Source organism: Balaenoptera borealis (assembly GCF_965194805.1).
Source record: "Balaenoptera borealis genome assembly, chromosome: 9".
Classification (NCBI taxonomy): domain Eukaryota; kingdom Metazoa; phylum Chordata; class Mammalia; order Artiodactyla; family Balaenopteridae; genus Balaenoptera; species Balaenoptera borealis.
The window spans coordinates 110779551-110804579 of record NC_138873.1 but is presented as its reverse complement, the minus strand read 5'-3'; the positions used below and the strand labels follow the sequence as shown (position 1 = coordinate 110804579).

Sequence of the window (25029 nt, the reverse complement as noted above, 5' to 3'; positions counted from 1 at the left end):
GGCTGCAGTGGTTGTGGAAGGGGTGGGGAGTGACTGCTAATGTGTGTGAGGTTTCTTTTTGGAAGGACAGAAATGTTTTGGAATTACATAGTGATGATGGTTGTACGACTCTGTGCATATACTAAAAACCAGTGAATTTTACACTTTAAAGGGATGAATTGTGTGGTATGTGAATTATATCTCAATACTCTACGTAGAAAATTCTTCTCTGTCATCGTCATCATATTCCAAAGCAAATGTTCACTGCAAGCCTACCTTGTGAGGTTCAGTGAATTCTGGAGTGACATTGCGTTAGCAAAACAAGTTTAGAAATCCTTGTATGTAAATCTCAAGTTCGTCTCCATAGTTTTATAAACAAAATTTCCTGCCAATTTTAAATTTTGAAAAAAATTGCCTTGGGTGATTCTTTCCTCTTATTGGCTCTTCTCATAGGATACAAGAAGTGCTTGCATTTCTTTTTTTGTTTGTTTTTGTTTTTGGAATGAAGTGGAGTCAAGATGGAATTAAGTAAGAATTATATTGTGCAGCTTCCTGAAAACAGCAGAAGATCAAATATAGAACATACCCAAAGTGGGAGAGAAATACTTACTTAATAGAGCACATTAATAAAAAAGACCTCACAACTTAAATGTTGTTCCAAAGACATCTTAAACACTTCCTGGGGCATCACACACATACATGTTGAGAAAAAGCCAAGTTTTATATTTTAGTCTTCTAGCAAATTAATGCAATGAAAATTTCCAGATAAACAGGAAGAAAAAGGTAATTTTCATTAAAAATGTACACATACATTATGATCGCTGTTCCTTTTTTTTTTTTTTATTGAAGTACAGTTGATTTACAATGTTGTGTTAATTTCTGCTGTATACAAAGGGATTCAGTTATACATATATACACATTCTTTTTCATATTCTTTTCCAGTATGGTTTATCCCAGGATATTGAAGAGAGTTCCCTGTACCGTACAGTAGGACCTTGTTGTTTATCCATTCTCTGTATACTAGTTTGCATCTGCTAATCCCAAACTCCCACTCCATCCCTCCCCCACCTTTTCCTTGAGTTCTTACTGTAATGCATTTAGAGGTGCCATTAACACAAGGTTTCACACATAATGTGCAGGGACTTGGTGTTAAGAGGACAAGCCCTGGTGTCAGGCTGATTTGAATCCTGATGCCCCAACTTATGCCCTTGAGAAAGTCTCTTAATTTCTCTAGTCCTCAGTTTCTCCATCTGTGAAATGGGGATGGGGATAGAGGGTTGAGAGAATTCAACGTGACGATACCTTCAAAGCGCTTAACATGGTGCCGGGTTCAGGCTGAGCTGACGTGCTGGCGTCATCAGCCTCACCTTGCTTTCAGCGTTGCTTAATGCCCTTTTATAGGGCCATTTCTTATTCCAGTGACATTTCTGATAGAATCCCCAGATTTCAGCCAGAGAAGCAAGGACACCCACCCATTCAGCCCTACAGGGAGACACTTTCCTCTGTTTCCCTCAAAAATTCAAATTGTAATTCCAAGAAACCACTCATCCTTTTTGCTAACACAATTTCATAAAAGGTCTTTTTTTTTTTTTCCCATAAACAAAGCCAAACATAATCTCTTGTTCATCTGATTCTACGCAGAATAGCTGTTATCTGAGCACTGCCTCATCACACACGACAATGGCAGTAATTACTAACCACCCGGAAAAAAAAAAACACCTAAGGAAGACATGGGTCTCCATCCACGTAATGAAAAACCAAAAGAGGCAAACAAGGCTGCTTGTCCCACTTTGTGTGTCCGTGTCTGATTTACAGTTCAGCAGCCTTATAGCAAGTCTACAAGTCACTCTTAGGTGCCCACTGTGTGTTGAACATGGTAGGTGCCCAGAATAAATTTCTTCTTCACTTGAATTCCCTTGTATTGTGCTCGGTGTAATAGATACAAACTATGGTTAAAACCTGGTCCCTTCTCTAAACCTTATTCTGAAACGTGCTGTGTCTTCAGAACAAAAAATAGGAAAGTGTTTCAGTGACAAGGTAAGGTTTAGTCAAGGCAAGACAAGCATCAGTAAAACGTTCAAGCTGGATACATTTATTCTCTGTGACATCAGACACGGATCCCATTCCAAGATAAATGCAAGTAGTTTAGAAAAGTTCATGGTGAGACAAACAGCAAGTAATCTTTACCACAAAATGCCTCCCTGCCAGAAAATTATTTGATGTTATCCTAATATAAACATCTTCATTCCCGAGGATCCCCAGTTTTCTGGGGACTATTCCACCTGTACCATTCCTGGAGAGCCTCTTATCAGGGGATCTTAAAGCTTAAGGCTGGTGCTGGTGATTCTGGAGGGCAGCACCTGAAAGGGCAACCAGTTACTGATGGGTCTGATGTTGAGTAACCCCACTGGCCTGTCACATGCCACAGCTGGGGAGCAGGGCCATGGAGGGTTCAGAGACTAGTGTGACGTGTGTGCACTTGATCCCGAGAACCAGGTTTCGGCTGACCCATTGTTAAGGAGACAAAACCAACTGAGACTACAATTACTGAACTAATTTGATTTGGTAGCCCAAGGAGAGAAGCCTTAAACGTATCAAAGCTTATTACGGAAACACAGACACACACACACCACACACACACACGCACACACACAAATCAAGCCAAAAACAAAGCTGAAAAGAAAAAATACTAACCAAAAAGCAATGGTACCCAAGACCTGAGCACTCCCTGGTACCCAAATAACTGCTTTGGATTTAGGCCAACAAGAACTCCTAATCACTCCGAAATAAACTCCTAAATCACATGTGGTCCTATGTGATTCTCCATCAGGCTTCTGAATGAAAACAAAGTGAAAGATTTAGACACATCAATTTCATCTCCAAAGAAAGAGGTTTAGAAAGTCAGAATTTTATAAAGAATCAGGATAAATTTAGCGTAACAAAGATTTCACTCAGATGTTAAAGAAAATGTCAAATTTATGGGAAGACGCAAAAACAGGATATTAAGTTGAGTGATAGAATTTTTTGAAAAGTCATGCTGGTCCATTAATGTCACAACTGCAATATAAAGAAAGAAATAGCAAAGCTTCTTTCTAATTACCAGAGTCTTATTTTCTATCATGGCCACACAGAGATCTTTATATTGTTTTTTAATCTAGGAAAGTTTGAGATGCTTACTCCAAAAATTCACTTTGCAAACTAGGGACATGTTTAACCACCTGCTTCCCGGACTTGGCATAAAACAGAAATATGCTGGTCCCTCCTACGTCATCGGTGACTGTGCTCTGACTCAGTGTAATTGAGTTTATAATGGAGTGAAATACTTTATAATGGGACTTTTATTCTATTATTCATGAGAGAGAAAAACAACATTTAAACCATCCAGGAAAAAAGAGGGAGAGGCACTTTTCCATATTTTGGACGTACTGCACCCCAACACTCTTCTCCTATCCCTAGCTCATAGGCTCGGAGGTGCCTCTGGGCTCAAGAGAAGAGCAGGGAATAACTAGTCCTTTCCATGGAGTCTAAACGGGATGGACTAAAGCAAGGCAGGTTAGACAGGTCCCATCAGTAACCTCCAAAGTTAGAGGGTCTTTGTTAAGATTTAATGAAATCAGATCCTATAACAGTAGCTCCCATTTATGTAAACAGTTACATAAGGAGCAACACAGCTTCAAAATCAATAAGCGGCTCAGACTGGATATATTTTAAAAACAAAGGAAAGACTGTCCCAGTAAATTAGGTTAGAATGTCCGGCGAGTCACTCCCTCAATTCTAAAGTGGATCAATTCTTTGAAGCCACGGATATCATCTCATAACATCACGACCCTGCAAATTGATAATATAAGGCTACAGGAATATAAAACCCTAAGGCTTAGTTGTAAAGAATCTATGGTGGAACAAGGGAGATGGATTCCACAAAGGCAGAGTGTCACCGAGGGTCATTCTGGAAAAATATGACACAGACCCTCAGAAGCTACCAGGAAAATTCACAGTTATTACCTCACCGGGAATTCTACCACTGTCCAGTCATTCAATCTGAACCACTGACGGTCAATGTCAGATGGCCGCCGTCTGTCTGAGTAGAAAGCAAGGCTGCAGGACCAAGTGGGAGCAGACACGAGGGCCTGAACTGAGAATTGAATCAGTGGCCCACAGACTAAGACTGACTTTCCACAGCAGAATCAAAGGCACAGTGTTTTGACCTAGATATTACTTCAATTCCAAGATAAGTTCATACAACTCAGATCTCTTTCTCCAATTGTCCCTGGGAATTAAACTTTTAAACTTGTATGTGCACCAGATGACAATTTAATCATTTCTTTTAATGCCCTTAGATAAGAAGTATAATTAACTTGAAAATTTAACAAATAAGTTCATGACCAAGCTTTATGTGTCCTTAACAGTCTTTTAAAAGGTTTGTTTCGTTTGGGTTTGGGTTTTTGTCTCAGAAAGACCAGAGCAAACCAAAAAATTATTACTGGATTTTTTAAGGATTGAACTACAGTGTCTTACACAGCGAAAAATATAAAGTGCAACATAGAGAGAACTTTCTACAAAATAGTCCTTATGTAACAATCACTTAAAGAAAGAGCTCTAGAAGCATCCATGAAGTTACGCTTACACACATATTTACTCACTGATCAATAAAGAACATAGTGTTATGCTGTGAAGCAGAGGACCGGAAGTAGTTGATAGCAAAGCCTTACTTAGATTGTCAAAAGACAATTGGCCACACCTACTTCCTACCTTGTTAAGGACCCCTGTTTAGCATCTCTTGAATACATCCTTCAACCCATCTAGTTAAGAAATTTAACTCTAATTATTATCAAGGCTTTGGGAAGCCTTGATAATAATCTCTCCTAAAATAATCTCTCCTAAAAAACAAAAGAAAACACTGGAGATGATAGATAGATGGGTAGATACATAAATATAGATAGACAGACACAGATAGATAGATAGATATAGATATGAAAATATAGCTACATAGATACCTAGACAGACAGATAGATTTTCCTTCTCTTGTTTCCAAAAAGGATCCAGAGTGACACTTAACTATTCATTGCATCATTTCAATGTTCACATCTTCAAAGTTAGCTTATAAGATAATGTTTCATTAGAATACAATAAATAATTTGTCAATCCCTGTCATGTCACATATTGTATGAAGACTGGTAGAAATTCTAGAAACAAAAAGCTGATTCACGTTAAGCTCTTCCTACAGCTGAAGTGGAGAACTGGTTTGTGAACATCTGGTTTGATCTCATGCAGATGAAACTGCTTTGTCACTGCTTCTGCCGTCCAGAAAATAATGTCCAGTGGCTACTCAGGTGGCCCTCTCGAGTTACTGCCCCAAAGTAAAGGAATCAGAGGGCTGAACCTCTGGATGAAGTTGTTACCAGGTAACCAACTTTCAAAGGCAGGAGATAAAGGCTAGCAACGCTGACTTCCACAGTCTAAATGGACAGCAGGTGTGCCCTTCGCTAAGCCTACAGTAACCTCACTTCCCATCCTCCGCCTCCCCCTCCTCTCACCCACCCCTCCTCCCCGAGGCTGGACCCTCCTCTGCCTGAGCCCCTCCCCCTCCAGGCTCCCTCCCCCGCCCCACTCCGCCCCTTTTTCTCATCTTCTCCCCTGACTCCACCACTTTAAATGAATACAACCTCCCTTGGAAAGAAGTATGTTTTACTATTTACTGTCATCATTGAATACATTCTTTCCAATATTTTAAAAGAAAAACGGAACATTTGATTTTTCAAGGAGGGAAATACACTTGCTGTGTTGCGTATTCAACGTGTGACTTTCCGTGCTGGTTTATTTTTCTGTAGGTCAACAACCTTCACCAGGACAATCAGAAGTCCCCTTGTTCACTATCCCAACACCCGAGATTCACAGGGAGGCACACAGAACCCGAGCTCAGAGGGAGCCCTGGGTCTGGGGATCTGGGTCCCCGACTCCAAGGCAAGGTCAAGGGTCCCCAGCCAATGGGACAGTTGCCACAAAAGGGGTCCCACAGCCTCCCAGAAGCCGGTTCTACTTTGCAGTGACTCTCACTGTTGCATGGTTGTTTTGAGTAATTCGCCTAAATAGCTCATGCCTAACGTCCCCATTCTCACCGCTACCCACGCCCTGGAGGAGTCTTCACTGTTGCTTGGAGACAACTATCGGATTATCTACTGGCCTTCTCTTCCTCCTGCACAATCTCTACAAATCACTGAACCTTTTCACAAGTGCTTTTTCTTACTCCTATGACATTTTAAAAATATTTATTTATTTTCAGCTGCGTTGGGTCTTCGTCGCTGCGCACGGGCTTTCTCTAGTTGCGGTGAGCGGGGTCTACTCTTTGTTGCGGTGTGCGGGCTTCTCACTGCCATGGCTTCTCTTGTTGCGGAGCACGGGCTCCAGGTGCACGGGCTTCAGTAGTTGTGGCACGTGGGCTCAGCAGTTGTGGCTCGCGGGCTCTAGAGGGCAGGCTCAGTAGCTGTGGCGCATGGGCTTAGTTGCCCCGCGGCACGTGGGATCTTCCCGGACCAGGGCTCGAACCCGTGTCCCCTGCACTGGCAGGTGGATTCTTAACCACTGCGCCACCATGGAAGTCCCTCCTAAGACTTTTTGACTATAATACTAATACCTCTAGGCTTTCACTACCTTTAACTATGAAACAAAAAAGTGATAAATATTAGAAAGTAATCACTATTATAAAAACGAAATAGTGAGGGAAATAAATGTAATGTTTTACAAAGCCCTCTCTTGGGCCAGATGTGTTCCGACGCTGACAAATCTGCAGGGTAGGTCTTGCACGGTGTATTGCTCCTGTTTTCCTCAGATGAGGAAACCAAAGCCCCAGGTGGTTGTCACTTTCCAAAGAATGTGCAGCCATGTAGTGCCAAAGACTGACCTAGAACGTGGGACTTCTGACACCTAAACTCTTACACTTCTTATTACTAAAAATGCTAGGCTGCCTATTCGTGCCAAAGCCTGTGATACACTCTTAGGGAATCTTTGGTCTTTCTTTCATTAAAAATATTACTATACATGTAAACATACATATATTTACACTTTACAATGTATATATCTCTATGTATGTCTGTATCTATATATTTATATATCACCACAAAGAAATATTTCCTGCTAAGGATCTGAGTGCCCATGTGCTCTGCCATCATCGATTGGGTTGTGAGGAAGCTTGTTGTCATGGTTACTTTGATAATCCCCATACACTTTATGTATAAAGGGGAAATTACTATATATTGTATGAAATTGATGCTATATCTTGAGTAAATAATATTAGAAAATTTAAGCCCAAGAGGCAGCCCAATTCTAAACTGATGAATAAAAATGTGCTCACTCTCATTATCTTGTCTCTCTAGAAAACAAAAGTCAAGAACACAGAGATATGACATTTGGAGATAAGGTTCAAGACCAGCTGAGTAATCCCAGCTACAGAGACTATCTAAACACTGGTGACAAAACTATGAGAAACCCTTCTGGCTATTCTGACAGTAAACACGTCTAAGCCTCAGCCCTGCAGGACCTCACTGTGGATTCCACTTGAAACTCAACGGCATCCCTCCTCCTCTCAGAACTGACTCACTCAGCTTTCTCAGCGTAAACATGGTCCGCTTGTGCAGACTGAATGCTGTGTCTCCCTTCAATTCATCTGTTGAAGATCCCATCCTCAAAGTGACTATTATTTGGAGACAGGGTCTTTACAGGGGGAGTTAAAGTTAAGACAGATTCCTGGACCCAGAAGTGGGTGCTACTGTAACAAATACCTAAAAATGTGGAAGCAGCTTTGGACCTGGGTGACAGGTAGAGGCTGAAAGAGTTTTTGAGTGCAGGCTAGAGAAATTCATGATGGCCATCAGTGGACCGTTGGTACAACTGTGGTGTTAAAGGTAATTCCGGTGGGAGCTCGGAAAGAAAAGAGGAGAACTAGAAGGAAAGCTTTCATCTTCTTAGGGGATACATATCATCACGAACAGAATGTTGGTGGAAATATGGATGTTAAAGGCCACTTTGGTGAGGGCTCAGACAGAAATGAGGGACAAGTTATTGGAAACTGGAAAAACGGCACCCTTGTTATAAAGCGGCAGAGAACACGGCTGAACTACAATCTAGTGTTTTGTGAAAAGGTAGAATTTGTGATTCATGAGGCTGGACAGTTAACAGAAGAGATGTTTTCTTTTTATAAATTTATTTATTTATTTTTGGCTGCATTGGGTCTTCGTTGCTGCGCGCGGGCTTTCTCTAGTTGCGGCGAGCAGGGGCTACTCTTCGTTGTTGTGCTTGGGCTTCTCATTGCGGTGGCTTCCCTCATTGCAGAGCACGGGCTCCAGCGCAGGGGCTTCAATAGTTGTGGCGCACGGGCTTAGTTGCTCCGCGGCATGTGGGATCTTCCCGGACTAGGGCTCGAACCCGTGTCCCCTGCATTGGCAAGCGGATTCTTAACCACTGTGCCACCAAGGGAGCCCAACAGAAGAGATTTTTAAGCAAAGTCCTGAAGGCGTGGCTTGGATCCTTCTGATTGCTTATAGCAAAATGTGAGAGGAGAGATGAACCCGAAGCAAGAACTGTTAGGTGGAAAGGAAGATCTGGAGGTTTGGAAAATTCTCAGCCTATCCAAGGAAACACTAGAGGTGTGGCACTTTTAGTGTGTCTGTCGGGAGACAGATAGGTTTCCAGCTGGAGAGGAATTTTGCCTCCAGGTGAACCGTACTTTGAATCCTACCCATATCTGACTTAGATGATACATAGATGGGACTTTGGATTTCAGACTTAAAAGCTGGTTCTGGTCCAAGTGAAGACTTTTGAGACTGTTGGGACAGAATGAATGTACTTTGTATAAGAGAAGGACATGAATTTGGGAGGGCCAGGGGTGGAATGTTATGGACTGAATGTTCGTGTCCCCCCAAATTCATAAGTTGAAGCCCCAGCTCCCAGATTGTATCTGAAGACAGGGCCTCTATGGAGGTAGTAATGTTGAACAAGGTCATAAAAGTAGAGCCCTGATCTGGCAGAGTTAAAGTCTTTATTGCAGCATTACTTACAATAGTGAAGACTTGGAAGCAACCTAAGTGTCCATCGACAGATGAACGGAGAAAGAAGATGTAGTATGTATATACAATGGAATACTACTCAACCATAAAAAAGAATGAAATCATGTCATTTGTAGCAACATGGATGGACCTAGAGACTATCATACTAAGTGCAGTCAGAAAGAGAAAGACAAATATCATATGGTTTATCACTTATATGTGGAATCTAAAAAAATGATACAAATGAACTTATTTACAAAATGGACATAGACTCACAGACATAGAAAACAAACTTATGATTACCAAGGGGGAAAGGGGGGGGGATAAATTAAGAGTTTGGGATTAACCTATACACACTGCTATATATAAAAGAGCTAAATAACAAGGACCTACTGTAGAGCACAGGGAACTCTACTCAATATTTTGTAATAACCTATAAGGGAAAATAATCTGAAAAAGAACATATATATTATAGGTATGTGTAGCTGGATATATATGTATGTATAACTGAATCACTGTGCTGTATACCTGAAACTAACACAACATTGCAAATCTACTATACTTCAATTAAAAATAAAGATCATATCACCTGCAAATAAAGATAATTTTACTTCTCCTCCTCTCCCCAGAAAAAGAGACAAGAGGGAGGTCCCTGGTCTCTGCCCTGAGGATGCAGTGAGAAGACGGCCAGCTCCAACCAGGAAGAGGGCTCCCGCCAGGAACCAGAATGGCCAGCACCTGATCTGGGACTTCCAGCCCCCAGACCTGTGAGAAAATTCATTTCTATGGTTTTATCCACCCAGTCTATGGGACTTCCGAGCTGATGAAAACAGCCAGGAACTGCCTGGGGTAACACAAGGAACACTCTCTGCTTCCACAAATGGGGCGCCTCTTAGTCCCAAGTACCTGCACTTCCTTGCCATTCTTTATGCTGGTCTCTGAGCCTGGAATCCTTCTCCTCTGTCTTCTGTCAAGATTCAATCTACTCTTCAAGTTCTAAATGTTATTCCTCACAGAAAGCTTTTCTAAACCTACCATGCCCAACAGACAAACACACGTGCATGCACGCACACACACACACACACACATGCTCGCGCCCACACACGCAGCCCCAAAAGGCCGTCATCTCTGCCTCTTCCGTGTCAGCTCTCAAGCCACTTGCTTAATTTACTTTATTGCTCTCACCAAACTGTAATTCTTTGAGCCAAGAAACTGTGTTTACCCATCACCCTGTCTTCTGCAGTGCTCAGCTACATAGTGGGTGGTCAGGAATTGTGTTTAGTCCCTGCAACTGAATTGTACTTATGCGAACCGTCAGGTTTCCTTTTTAAAAAATAACTTATAAAATTTCGCATTCGTTCTAGACTTACGAAGAAGCAAAAATAGTACACAGAGTTCCTATATACCCTTCACCCGGCCTCCTCAGTGGCAGCGTCCCATGTAAACAGCACATTTATCAAAACCAAGAAATTAATACTAGTACATTCTTATAAATTAAACTGCAGTTGTTTGTTTGTTTTTAATTTCACCAGTTTTTCCTCTAATGTCTTAATTCTTTTTCAAGTTCAAACCAAGATCCCACATTGCATTTACTTGTTCTATCTTCTTAGCCCCCTTCAGTCTGGGACAGTTTTTCCTTCCCTTTCATGACCTTGGAACTTTTGAAGATTACTGGTCAATTCTTTTGTAGACTATTCCTCGAGTTGGGTTTTCACGATATATTCTTTTTGTTAGATTGAAGTTATGCATTATTAACATGAAAGCCATCATACAAGGATATGTAATTTTATTATGTCCTATTAGCATCCTTTTGGGAAACATGACACATATATCTTATTACTGCTGATGTCAGCCTTGATCATTTGGTTAAAGTGGTGTCTTCTGGGTTTCTCCACTATAAAGTGACTATGTTTTAATACCTTTTGGGGGGGAAAACTTTGACACTATTCAAACATCCTGCTTCTCCTCCAACTTTCAGTTACTCCTTTTAGCATCCACTGGCAGATCCTGCTAGAAACAATTGTTTCTGTAGCGTTCACCTAATGGTAATTTTAAATTTTCCTCATTCTTTTGATCTGTCAAGCTTCAAAACAAACTGATCAACTGCATTCCTCTGCAGAGGCACAAAAGGCAAAGGCCTGAGTTTCCCTGTATGTGGAAGTAAGGGATGAAGTCAAATAAAAGGTCTAAGGGCTCAACACAAGTACAATAGGGGCTTATGAGCATCCACATCCAGAGCGGGGAAAGATACCAGGCGTAAGTAGCTTTGGCGGCTGCTTTAATTTGATAGATCAAGCCCATCACACCCCTTTTCTCTTCATTTCATGGTAGGACCCCATTTTTGAGCTGAGTTAGCCTGAAGGCTTGCTGTGAACGCAACTGAAAACAGGTGGAGGGAGAGGGGGAGAAAAGGCATCAGACATCTTTCTCACCAGTAGCTGTTTCCTCTTTGAAAAAACACAGTATTTCATTAGTTTCTTAATGAATATTTGCTAATGTTAAAGCAGCACACATCTTTTTAAAGTTTTCTTAATTGATTTGTTTGGTGATTGATCTTGGTCAATATTTTAGAAATGTTTATCATGGTGTATCTATAAACAATGAAACCTAAAATTGTGGAAGATGAGAACAGTAACCTAAAAATTGTACATTTAGTTCACCATCATATTACGACTTTACCTGATACTTTTCTTTTTGGACTTTCTGCTACTTTATTGTGAATTTTACAATAATGCATTTTAAAAGTTTTAAGCATAAATGTTCATAATAAAATAATTATAAGGAAGTAATTGTAGTTAATTATTAAAATAAGTATGTCTCATGTTTCATGTTAACATTTAATAAATCTATATTTCAGATCACCTTCTAGTATATTTTGTAAATATTTAGAACATTTTCATACACATGTATAATTTCAGTATTTCGTTATGTCAAAGAAATTAAATACTTTTTAAAGGCATAAATAAGATTTAAACTTATGTATCTAAATTGATTCAAAATAAGAGGAAATCACTTATCAGCCTATTAAATTTGGTGAAAAGTATTAAATTCTCCTTCATTTTTAAATGATTCTGTTTTACAACACTGACACTCATGACTTGATAATATCAAGAAGATAAGGCTTGGCTTCCCCACAAATCAATAAGTAAATTTATTTCATTTGTTATACTCTCTTTATAGACTGATCAAATGAATAAATACAAGTTCAGAGGTGGAATTGTTTAATAATGACATTAAAGGCCTTTGATTCACAATATATGGCTCTATTTCTTTTTTCTTTATTGTTATTAACTTCTGAAAAATGAATGATATTTAATTTTATTTTTTAAAGCACAGAAATAATCTCATCAAATCCTTGAAGATTCTCATGTATATGAGGTGCAATCATATCAGAAGCTGTAAAATTGTTTATTGTACTCCTACGGCTGACCCCATTTATGGAACTCCTGGTTTGGAATCGTTTCCTTTTATTTTGATTATGGAAACAAAGATGAAGTCATTAGAAGCCAGGAGTAGTGAGGAATTTGGAAGGTGGGTGACAGGTTTGGGGTTTCATTCATGACCAGAAGCCAAATGATGACTGAAATCTTTATGTGGTTCATTAAGTGACTGAAGACAATTCCATCCAGGCTGAAAATAGCTCCCCGTGATATAATCCACCAGTGGTACGGCCTCCTGGGGATGTCACCCCAAGGACAACGGGGTGGGGATACGTAACCCCTGGCTCAGTGCATCCACCCTCCCACAAACAGCTCTTGAGAATGTGCACCAACGAGGGTAAACAAGGGGAAATTTGAAAAGGTGGGCTATCCATGAAAAATACAGTGAAATGGAAAGGAAGGAAGTCGCCTGATGGCTTTGGGCAGAGTTACCATGCTTCTCAAGGCCTCAAAGGAGCCCTGATTCTGAAAGTGGATTCTTACGTAATGGCCAGTCTACAATGTGAATAATCCACACTGAGCTAATTACAGGCTTACGAAGATGCTACTGATTCTCCTTCCAGAAATTCTTGGCAATTCTTGGGTGGATCTAAATGATGACAGCAGAGCCTTAGACTCCGGTAGTTTGCAAACATTATACTGCACAAGTGGATTTTGTCCCCAAATTACAGTCTTAGAATTGAACATTTTAATGGTTGCAATATGTACTATATGAATACTATCTTGTGAAAAGGGGAACATTTTAAAATTTATAGGCAAGACTTCGCTGTATATTTTAAAAGGCTCTGTTTTATTCTAAAAAACAAGGCTTTTATGCTAAAATATATTTGCATATAGTAAACGACAGCCTGTCTACCTATCTGATAAAATATCTATGTCGCTAACCACTTCACGCTTTTAGCAATTCAGGGGAGATTCGTGAGATTAACGACAAACAGATTTAATGGTAACAGTGAAAGTAACAGTTTTAAATAACAAGCCTCATTTCTTTTTTATTTACTTAATTCACAGTGTTCCAATAAAGTTCCTTTGAGTCATGGCCTTAAATCAAAGGTTTGATCCCTTTATTTTCTCAGCCTGTCATTTCCTGAGTTCTAATTTTATTCTCCTTGCCTCTCACACAGATTTCCACACATTTACTAATAACACTGCATTTCATGAATATGAGCTGTATTTTTATAGGATACATTTTGTATTTCACCCCCATAAAAGTTGAAAAAGATGTACCTTTGAAAGAAGGCTTTATTTTCTTTTAATTTTATTTTTGGCCACGCCGGGCAGCTTGCAGGATCTTAATTCCCCGACCAGAGATCGAACCCGCACCCTCGGCACCGAGCCCTAATCGCTGTACCGCTAGGGAATTCCCAAGAAAACCTGATTTTAGAACTGAAGTATGCATTTTAAAAGCACCACACCTGAGTGGGAAAGTCCCAGAATTAGTTCACTTCTCTGAACTCTCATTTCTTCACTTGGGAACTTATATTTGAGATCTTTTTGACATGGTATGCCGGTTCCAGACTTATTCTTGGCTTACATCCTTAGAACCCAAATCTGAACATGACTTTGAGGCAATTCCACTTAATTTTAGACACGTGAGACATCCTAAGAACTTCAGGTTGGGTAAGGGAACTAGGGGTGTGACCTCAGAGCGTGCACTCCTGCCCCACTCCCAGCCCTGGTCAACACTGCAGGTGGCTGAAGGCGTCGGAGATGGGGGAGCCCGAGGGCTCGATCTGCTGCTGGAGGGTAACCCCAGACTTCAGCAATTTCAGGACACTGATTGTGAGTGTTAGAGACCAGACTGCGCTGTTCAGCAAATCACAGAGCTTACTTCTTAGAGTTTCTTCACATTGGACTAGGGTTACATTCAAGAACGAGGTAGAATTTATCACAGGACCATAAGGTGGGTCCAAAGATACATCTCTCTTTGAGAGAAAAAGAATGCAAAATTATAAATATAAAATTGGGAAATTAAATTCAGAGGCTTGCAAGGGGCTGGGCGAATGAGGGACTGTGAAACTTAAGGTTCATTTGCTTTGCAATAAACTTGCCTCTCTCTCTCTCTCTCTCTCTCTCTCTCTCTCTCTATATATATATATATATATATGTATACACACACACACACACACACACACTTTTGAAAAATGTAGACATTTTATCTTTTTATTTTCCCACATCAGAAGTGTTCTTCCCCGAATCCTAGAGTGTGAGGTACCAGACCAACAAAATTTGGGTCTTTTGTGTCAGCTCCATACAAGGTAACACGAGGACAAGTGTAACATTACTTGCCATGTGCTTCTCCTTGTTGGATCAACCCCTCACCTGCCCTGCTTCCCCAATGTCAGGGGTGGTGACAACACACGAGGCTTTCTTCTCATTCCACTTCGTGGTGTGATGATGTAAGGCTGACCTCCGAGGAAGATGCTCTTAGCTCTTTTGAAACCAGAGGAGAAGTGTCCATGGAGTGAATTCTAGAGAAACTGCACCGCCTTTGTCACTACTGAAGGCCCTCCAAGGACCTGCTTGGAGGAGGAGGCACTCGGGGAGGAGCTTCAGGGCCAACCTGGAGGGAGGAGGATGGGACGAGCGGGGCTTGAACTAAAGTCAGCAAAGTGTCTGGTCCTGAAGGGGCCATGGACTCGCCTTCCTAAAACTGTCCCCTACTTTCTGGGTGGGGGTCAAAGTCCCTTCCACGCTCGGAGCAGCCACTGCGGATGAGGGGACAGCCCAGGAGGGTGGAAGGGAAACCCTGGAATGAGGGACGAGGGGGACGAGGGCAGAGGAAGGGGGAGAGAGGCTCCGGGTGGGAAGCCTCAGCACAGCCCAGAGCCCTCATTTCTACACAGAAGAAAGAATAGTTTGAAACCCCTGACCCGAAAGGATGTCCCTCCAGAAGTGCATTACGCTAAATACCAAGTATGACGATAATTGCAGTGGGTGATCTTCACATCTTATGACAAATCTTAGTGAAATGAAACTTTCAGCCTCCTTGGAAACATGACTGTTTTAATGATCAGGCAACTCTACTGCACCTGCAAGAGTTCCCGGAAGACCTTTAAAATATTTCATCTTTCCTCTTGGCAGGTTCTTGAAAGAGCAACACGAAAACTCACCAGTATTACTCTCTATGCCTTTATAAAAGTTCAGGGAAAGTTTGGCAATGATTCTAGATCATCACTTTTACGGGTTTTAGCTGTCAAAGCAGCCTTGTTTACTTTTCTTGTACCGATCATTAGGGTGGTTTGGACAAAACAGTAACAATAAAAAGGCAATCAGAAAGGATGAAGCGTATGCCAGTTCTTAAGTTGCCCAAAACACTGTGTTTGCTAAATGACACCGCGAGCCCTTTCTATGGGTAAGAGAAAAATACCCCGTTAGGTATACATATCAAAAAACCTCCTTTCCCAGGAGGTAACCTGAGTTTTTGATCACTCACTTGTTTCAGTGTGATTATTTGTGAACATTATTTAATTTTTAATTTCTTTTTCGTCTCTCATGGGCTTAGTGTAATGTTATCTACCTTTTAGCTGCTCCACACCTGCCTTTCGATAAATAAAAACATTCCAGATGAAAGTGACTTATGTCAACACATCGCCACCACCCTTCTTGAATGGCTATAAAGAACAAAATAGAAACTACAGATACATTTCTACACAGGGCAGGGACAAGATTTCATTGACTTTTCCTCTTATTCCCGGAATATAGATATCTATTTTTCATTGGGGGGGGGCACTTTTAATCATTGAAAAATATTAAACAGTAATTGTAAGTAGAGCAAATGTGCCTATTGGTTATAATTCTTCTCGGCTGCACCACAAGGTCCAGGATGTAAATGTGCCGAGAGGAAAGAAGTGATAATAAACATGGCTCTCAAAACAGGAGAGAAATTGGAAGACAGGTCTGAGTGTGGCCCTTCTACAGGGTTAGGTGCTGCGACGTGATGGCTACAAATAAACACATGATGTAGGAACAGCCCAGCCTTCATCTCGTGAAGCTTATTCTAGCCCACGATGAGCTAAATCCAGAAAAAATTGCTGAGTATGTGTCAAGCAGTCTGCTACATGCCTTACAGACATGCAGCCATGAAGAGCGCTATCAGGAAGATTAAATAACTTGACCAAATACCAAAGTCTACACAACTCGTTAAGTACCAGGCCAGCCTTTAAGCCCAAGCCTTTATGTCCCTAGAGCTCATCTGATCACTACAGTAGTGATCCAAAATGGTGCATGTGTCATCAAGAATACAGAACAATATAAAAATGATTTCCAAGCCTAAATCAAAGCAAAAGCGTAAAGCCAAATGAATGGGAAATGAATGTAAAAAAAAACCTGACCCCTGTGGGAAAAAAATCATCAATGTGCTTTTAACTGTGTTAGGATAATTTGATAATATTACGGTTGGTGGGTTAACTTGTATTTTTCCAAGAGTAACTCTCAATTTAGGAATAACAGCTCAAGGCAAGCATTCACTGTTCATTATTTTGATTTTATAATTGAGCATCGGTGATCATGCTACATGAGTTGATGAGCCTGCAGGGTAAGACTAAAGAAAATTAAGTTTTAAAAGTATATTAGGATGGATAATCATGTCAATTTTATGTTGTACTCAATTCAGTAAATTTACGTGTGATTATTATAATTTAATAGAAATATTAATCAATTATGCAGAATTTTAAGCGTTTCTAAAACTATAGGGACTGAAGAACATATTAGTGGCTTAGTTCTTGGCAAGAGAGTTAGGTCTCACTATATATTATGAGTTTCCTTTGGACAGTCATTTAGACGTGGCTACATTAATCAATACTGGAAAAGAAGAAATATATTAGAACTGGGTAGTGGATGATATTTACATTTGCTTAAACTTCATGGAAAAATTCAGATGCGATTTTTAAAATTTTGTCACCCACACAAACAAATGAGTCTCCAATACATTTTTAACGGTGCTTTTCATTATATGCCAATATTTAGGTTATAATGATTTTGGTTCCAATCGTTATTAGTCTGATAAGATACAGTAACACTAACACTACCCAACTGAACTAAACTTCTTTATCTACAATTACATTTCTTTTAGTTCCTGCTAGTACCAATTAAAGAATGGAATTTATTCATGCATTTTTCTGAGAACAGCATTCATCACTTGCACTCACTTCTCACCTTAATGAACAATGATTTTAAAAATACAGGGATGGTGAAAAAGTCAAACTTAATAGCAGAATTTCAATGAGGACTAAACTGCAATATAAATGTTAGAACTCAGCAGCGGTAGCTCAGCAAGAGACCAAAACACCACTGGCGCCATCAGTGTCAAGAGAAATACTGGGTGGTGCCTGAGAGTACTGCTGAGTACTTCTTAAATAAACAAGATGCTAAGATAAGAAACTTCATCATGAAGTTACCCTTCAAAATGTGTCACATGTTATTGTTGGCGTTTTTCATCAATAAAAATGGATTATCAGATAAGTCTTGTTTATAACAACCATGCCACGCGAAGAGGTTACCAGGAATGAGAGAACAGAGCTTTGTTTTCTAGTGTCCCTGCTCCGAATCTGACTGCTTCAGTGCAAAGCAGAGCTCCGCCACCTCGCTATCCGAGTGATCTTCAGAGAGTGGTTTCATCCTGCTTTAGCTCGGTTTCCTCACGGGTAAGACAGCGGTGATCATAAGAGATTGAGGTCAGGATAAAGTGAGAACAGGCATGCATGCTTTAGCACAGGTCTGGCTACACAGTAAGTGATCAACACAGATTAGCTTCGGTTATTACAATCGTGTACGCAACATGGCACTGATGTCACTGGAGGGTTTTCAACAGAGGAAGCACACACTCTAACTCAGGTTTTAAAAGGTTCACCTGAGCTCCGGTGCTGAGAACAGACTGGAGGGGACGGTAGCAGAAGCAGGAAAATGTACCTCAACAGCCACTGCATTAACTCCCAGCTTGAGGATGGAGCCCATGGCACCAAGTGGCACCAGAAACATTGGGAGGGACTGCCTCATCGACAGGGCCCGGGGCTTGAGGAAGAGAAAAGAGAGTGAAAATTGTTGATTTGGGGTTTTGTTTTTCGTGGAGGGGGTCATTTGCTTGTTTGCTGAGGGTCTTTGCTTGCTTTTGTCTGAGTGACCATGAGGATGGAGTCTGAAGTGGCGAGATACCTGGATAGGAATGCTTATGCAGCAGGTGCAGGTGGGGATGAGGAGAGGAGGACCACCAGGAATCTGGTTGTGCACATGTTCAGGGAGAGATGCCCATCACACATCCACGTGGAGAGGCCAAGGGGACAGTCAGATAAACAAGAGAAGAGGTCTGGGCTGAAGATTCAAATGTGGAGTCACCGCTGATTAAATTATATTGTCAGGACTGAGACCCAAATGTGAGATGGCAAGTAGAAAGAAGGCAATCCCAAGTGGACAGTTAACCACACAGTAAACTCATTTTTCCCTCAATAGGAATTTTTTTTTAACCCTTAAATGATCTGAATAATCACTAAGCTGTGTGCATGACACACTTTGGCATTGTCTGGATGGTGTTAAATACGTCTGGAAATCTCACACTCTTTCAAAGCCACAGACCACTGTAAAAAAAAAAAAAAAATCACAATTCTAAGAAACATCTATCAGGAAACATGCGTATTTGAGTAAGAACACAGGAAGTGGCTGATACTCAGGAAAAAGAGTTCAGTCACCAGATCTCAACTGTTGATCCAAGGAACACTAATCATGGCTTAGTTACAAGATTCAAACACCAAAATAACTCTCCACAATTCAAATGGGCAGCTGGCTGTCATCCCTAAGAACTTATAGCAATTATTCGTTCAGCCAGTCAGTCACTGGGAATAACGATGACAAGTCAAAGCTGGAGACGCGAGGAGCCCAGTGAGGAGAAATCCCGTGCCTTCCACCCCAGGCTCTCAAGGTGTGGAGGAAGCTCAGAGGTGGAGTCAGTCACTGAATCCGTGCAGTCCTGGGAGACTTCCGGGAGGAGGTGACTTTTCAGAAGGTGGAGCTTGCAGACTGAGAACGTGGAGTGGAAGTAGATGCTAGAGGGCGTGCACAAGGAAGAACTCGTGTCCATGGCCTCTGCTTTGGCCCCTGTAGCTGTCCTATCCTTATTTTTGGAACTGAACTGTCTTCACATCATTAAAAATGAAGCAACTGACTCTTAAATTTGACAAAAGTAAATTACTGATTCACAGAACAAACTGACTTTATTTTCAAAGGGTCCTATGTGGACATTTCTTCTTTCAAGACAGGTATTTTGGAATGTAGATGGAACCTTTGTCAAAGACCTAAGCACAGACAGGAAGGACTTCAGAAGTTCCAGGAAAGCTCCTTGGGTTTCCCATCTCACCTCTTGGCCTGCAGGTGCCCCAAATATCATTCTAGCCAGCGACTCATTTGAATCTAAGTGGTGGATAAAAACGCAAACTTCGCGAGAAGTCTGGTGATAGTTACATCTTAATGTCACTTGAGTGCTTCGGATTCTGAGGACCTTCCCAAGAAAAGTGAAGTGGGAGAGGTTGCTAGGTAAGAATAACAACTGAGATGGGTAGATTTGGCAAAATTAAAGAGAAATTAATTTTGCTTTATAGGCTGCATTAAATTCTCTAGTAAAATCCTGACAATGATACAGGTTTGATATATACCTATATTTGTAAATGTAATCACAGAATCACTTGCAAATAAGCTATGAATTTCTACCAACAAAGGCCTTTGTCTGAGGGAAGAGTTTCACAGCCTTGGCCCTTCTGCAGCGTTGAGGAAACCACTAAGCACCTCCTAGAAGCACAGGGAGTGGACGACCCTGTTCTTCTCACAGGCGCTAACAGCCCACGAGGCAAACTCCAAAAGCTTTGGAAGTAAAATAAGTTATCTTTTGTTGTTCTAAGAAAGTACACTATAATACTTAAATCGACTTCACTGAAAAAGCCTCCAGCTATCAACTGGATGAGTTAAGGAGGAGACAGATTTTGAAAGAGGAAGAGAAAAAAATACTAAAAATCATACTACCTGCCTAAGACTTCTCCCAATTAAAAAATATGACTTGATTACTCACTGTATTTAAGTAGAGGCTAAAAAAAAATTGTGAAATGGATTTTTTATTCAGGGTCTTATTTTTTTTTTGGCTCATTTCCGTCATTTTATTTGGCTCAAAATTGTCCTGTGATTCATAGGATTTTGGTTAAAAAATAAAATAATTTATTTTAGGATGCTGTGTAATAATGTCCTAAGGCACCTAGCGATAGAGCCAGATGTATCACAGGCGCACTGGTCGATGGGGGTGACAGGTCCAAGCCCAGAGCCTCGCGGCCAGAGCCGAGGGGCTCACGGTGGACACGCACGTGCGTGGTGGCGAATCCCTCACGGGGCACAAAGGTCAGGAAGATGAGTCTAGGATGCTCATTGGATTCATAAATGAAGAAAACTAAATTTGCTTTTCATTAGGTGAAAGGACGAGAAAAGCAAGGCCAAGAACAATTGGCTAATCATTTGAAAGCAGCTCTTTTGCCCCTTTCCTGTTTGCTCATTTCTGTTCCCCTCTAACCTTAAAAGAACCTAATTATAGGAATGAGATCACTAAGCGATTGAAACTACTTCCTGACTTGCGCTCTCCTGAATGTACACCATGCCTTGTCTAACCTGTTGATTCTTTTCCTAGATTTAAAGAAGAAGGAATGAAGAATTAAGCAGTTAAAGAATGACTAGTCCTCTACCCCCTAACAGCCCCCTTAGCAATCCTGCAGGCAGATCATGCAGATAAGATAACATCTGAAGAAAGAGTCAGCCAGTCTGCACACAATGGAGAATAATGCAGAACCCAACCCATTGCCTCAATGATTCATTGAGATTCTTCCCCCATTTTCCCTTTAAAAACTGTCATTGCTGAGCAGAATCTTCAGAGTTGGTCTTAGGACACGAGTCCACCTTCTCCCAGGCTGCCGGCTTTTCTGATTAAAGCACCTTTCATTTCTACTGACACTTGCCTCTTGAACTGTTGGCTTATGAGCGGCAAGCAGCCAAACCTGGGTTTGGTTACACACTGATTCTTGTTTTACAGTTATTTGTGTTAGAAGTTTTAGTAGAATTAAACACATCTCAATATTGCAAAGATGTAACAGGTGAATAAGTAATATGATATCACTAACTAAAATGCTCTTTGCACAGAGATTATTCTCTTCACTGAGTAGGAAACCGAGATTCATGAAAAATAAATACAGCAATACATTTTCAAGCACACCAGTTGCTCCTGATGGAGTACCAGGTAGAGCTGTATTTGAGGCCTGAACCCAGAGGGCAGACATGCGATGTCCAAACTCCAGTGGAGGAGGGGGAGCAGCTGTCTTTCTAGAGTAATGAAGAAGCATCTCTAAAACTCCTGGGGCAACCATACTGTCTTCTACGGTCCTGAACCCCCGGTGGAATTTGGCCATGTGAGGATCCAGGACACGCAGACGAGAAGCGGCAACTGACTTGACTTAAGGATCCACTCTCCTGGCCCAAGAAGGTGAGAAGAGCCCATTAATATAGAACAAAAGAGGTCTTCTACAGCCAAGGTTCCCCTGTGCAAAATCAGAGCACAGCTCTGCCTGCACCAAATAACCGGGGGCAAAGCGGAAAATGAAGACAGCCCTGCAGACACGTGCTCTGCGGAATCCCACAGGAAATGTTCCCAGAGGCCTGCATCTCGGAAGACCCCTGGAGGACCTTCCCTTTTCCTTCCATCCTGTTCAGGCTTCCGTGGGCTGTGAGGCTACAACCATAGGTTCCAGCTGCTTCCCTCAGCCCCTCCGTCTTCACTGCAGAGCGCAGCACTCATTGTAACCTGTCAGTCTTTAAACCTCCGCTCCAGCAACGTCCTTCCCCCACTCAGAATCCAGCAAGGCCTCCTCACTGCCCCCCCGTCGGCCAGAAATTCCCCACACCGCACACTGGCACTCGGGGTGCCCCCCCCGTCTGTTGCGTCCTAATCTCCTAGCGCGGCCACTGTTATGTCCTTTCTCCTCCAGCCAACAGGACGGTCATCGCCCAGGGACACGGGGCACCGAGCCTGTCTCCACTCCTTGTTTATTGGCCCCTCATTTCCCTCGAATTCACCTTCTCCAGGAGGCTCTTCTTGCTCCCCCTCAACCAGGTGGGCTCTTTCTCCTTAGAACCTGCACAGTCCTTTGGAAACGTCTCATGGTGACCCACACGCTCTCCTTTGTGTCAAGGTTATTTACATAATTGTCTCCTCACACTTGAAGATTGTGAGCCTGTGGTTTGCTCAGAAATGGGCGGTCAGTACAGATTTGTTGATCTGAGCTGAGCCCAGCAGGCTCAGGATGCTTCTCTGGCGATGGGGTGTGTTGGCCTGTAGACATCATACAAGGTCCATCACAGTGGATTCTGAAGACCTTTCCCCCACTTTCCTCTTCTGTTTGCACACAGCCACTGAGACAGAACATCCGGGTTTTTTGATTTTTTCCTTTAAAAGAAAACCTGTGCTACTACACGTAACAAAAGAAGGAAAGCATTATTTATCGGAAATAGATCTGGTTTACCACAAACGATGCAGAAAATCGCAGAACTGAACATTTTCGAGCATTTGAGCAACGCACGTTCAGGATTCAGGCAAAAGCACATCCTTCACTGTTCCCTGAACAGCTGCTTCAATACCCTCACTTTCATGAAAACAATGATTTCATACTACAGAACGCAGACACGTGCAATCCTCTTCATCTGTAAATATGGTAGAGACAAGCCAAGAATAGGCTATCTTTAGCTTCACTTTCTAACACTGTAACTTACAAGGATGATCCTAAACTCTAAAAGCCATACTCGATGCCGATAGAAGTGAGGCTCCTGAACACCCATCGTTCTTGGAAGCCCTCTTCTCCCCTCACACAGTGCTCTCGATGCATCTGCAGCCTCTTGTGCTGCTTCCTTGGAGGTTCCCTCCTCCTCCTCCTCCTCCCCTGTTTGCCATCCAGCAACTCCTCACGCCTGGCACAGGGATCCTCACTCCTCATTCCCCCAGAAAACTGACTCACAAACTCACACACTTCCCTCCCGGGTTTCTCCCCTAAGTGCAGCGCCTAGTACACAGTTGGCTCACAATATGTAACTCTTGGAAAAACAAGTAAATGACAACAACATAAAAGTTCTGGTCCAACCCGTGAGACGGTGACAGTGCATCTTCGCCGCAGTGACCTTCTATCACTTCCAACTCAACAGATCCCAAACACAACTCAGTATTTCCTCTTCTCTCCCAGCCCCAGACCCCCATTTCCTTCTGTTCCTATTTTTATATTACATGGTCCCAAAACATGGAGTCATCTGTTTATTTCCTTCCTGTCTCCCCCCTATCTAAAATATTGATTATTCCTATGGTTGTATCCCTAAGGCATTATTCTAGGCTTTGTTTATGGCATGAATTCAATCGTGATATCTACCATTGACTAAGTACTTACCCCCTGCCAGGCACTGAATGGAGCTCTATATACAGTCTTTTTATTAATTTTCAAAGTTGCTCAATGAGAAGATGCTACTATTAGTTCTATTTTACAGATGAGAAAACAGTCTTTCAAATTTGTAGTGAGGTGGATGGAGTTAAGAGTCTGTCATACAGAGTGAAGTAAGTCAGAAAGAGAAAAACAAATACAGTATGCTAACACATATATATGGAATCTAAGGGGAAAAAAAAAAGGTCATGAAGAACCTAGTGGCAAGACGGGAATAAAGACACAGACCTACTAGAGAATGGACTTGAGGATATGGGGAGGGGGAGGGGTGAGATGTGACAGGGTGAGAGAGTGGCATGGACATATATACGCTACCAAATGTAAAATAGATAGCTAGTGGGAAGCAGCTGCATAGCACAGGGAGATCAGCTCTGTGCTTTGTGACCACCTAGAGGGGTGGGATAGGGAGGGTGGGAGGGAGGGAGATGCAAGAGGGAAGAGATATGGGAACATATGTATATGTATAACTGATTCACTTTATTATAAAGCAGAAACTAACACACCATTGTAAAGCAATTATACTCCAATAAAGATGCTAAAAAAAAAAATTTATTGAGTACAAGCGCATGTAATTAATTGTATATGAAACCGTCTGATTTCCAGGTATATATAAGTTTCCAACACATGGTTAAATATGTTCATATCTATAATTTTATGTTTCCTAGAACATTTTCTCTAATAAACATTTGGAAATAGTTGTCTTGAAAAAATTATTAAGATAATGTCACTTGACTTGGATAAATAATTATCTTTAGCAAGAGAACCAACTGGGGTTTTTTTTTTTTTTTACTTTTTTTTTAAACATCTTTATTGGACTATAATTGCTTTACAATGGTGCGTTAGCTTCTGCTGTATAACAAAGTGAGTCAGCTATACTCATACACAAATCCCCATATCCCCTCCCTCTGCGTCTCTCTCCCCCACCCCCTACCCTCACTCTAGATGGTCACAAAGCACCGAGCTGATCTCTCTGTGCCATGCAGCTGCTTCCCACTAGCTATCTATTTTGCATTTGGTACTGTATATATGTCCATGCCACTCTCTCACTTCGTCCCAGAGCTTACCCTTTTTGTA

At 41.5% G+C, this 25029-nt stretch overlaps 1 protein-coding gene across 4 annotated transcripts in view; it reads right to left on the bottom strand.

Moving 5' to 3' along the window:
• KCNQ5 (potassium voltage-gated channel subfamily Q member 5) overlaps positions 1 to 25029 on the bottom strand; it is a 567647-nt gene that overhangs the window by 508652 nt on the left and 33966 nt on the right. The window lies entirely within an intron of this gene.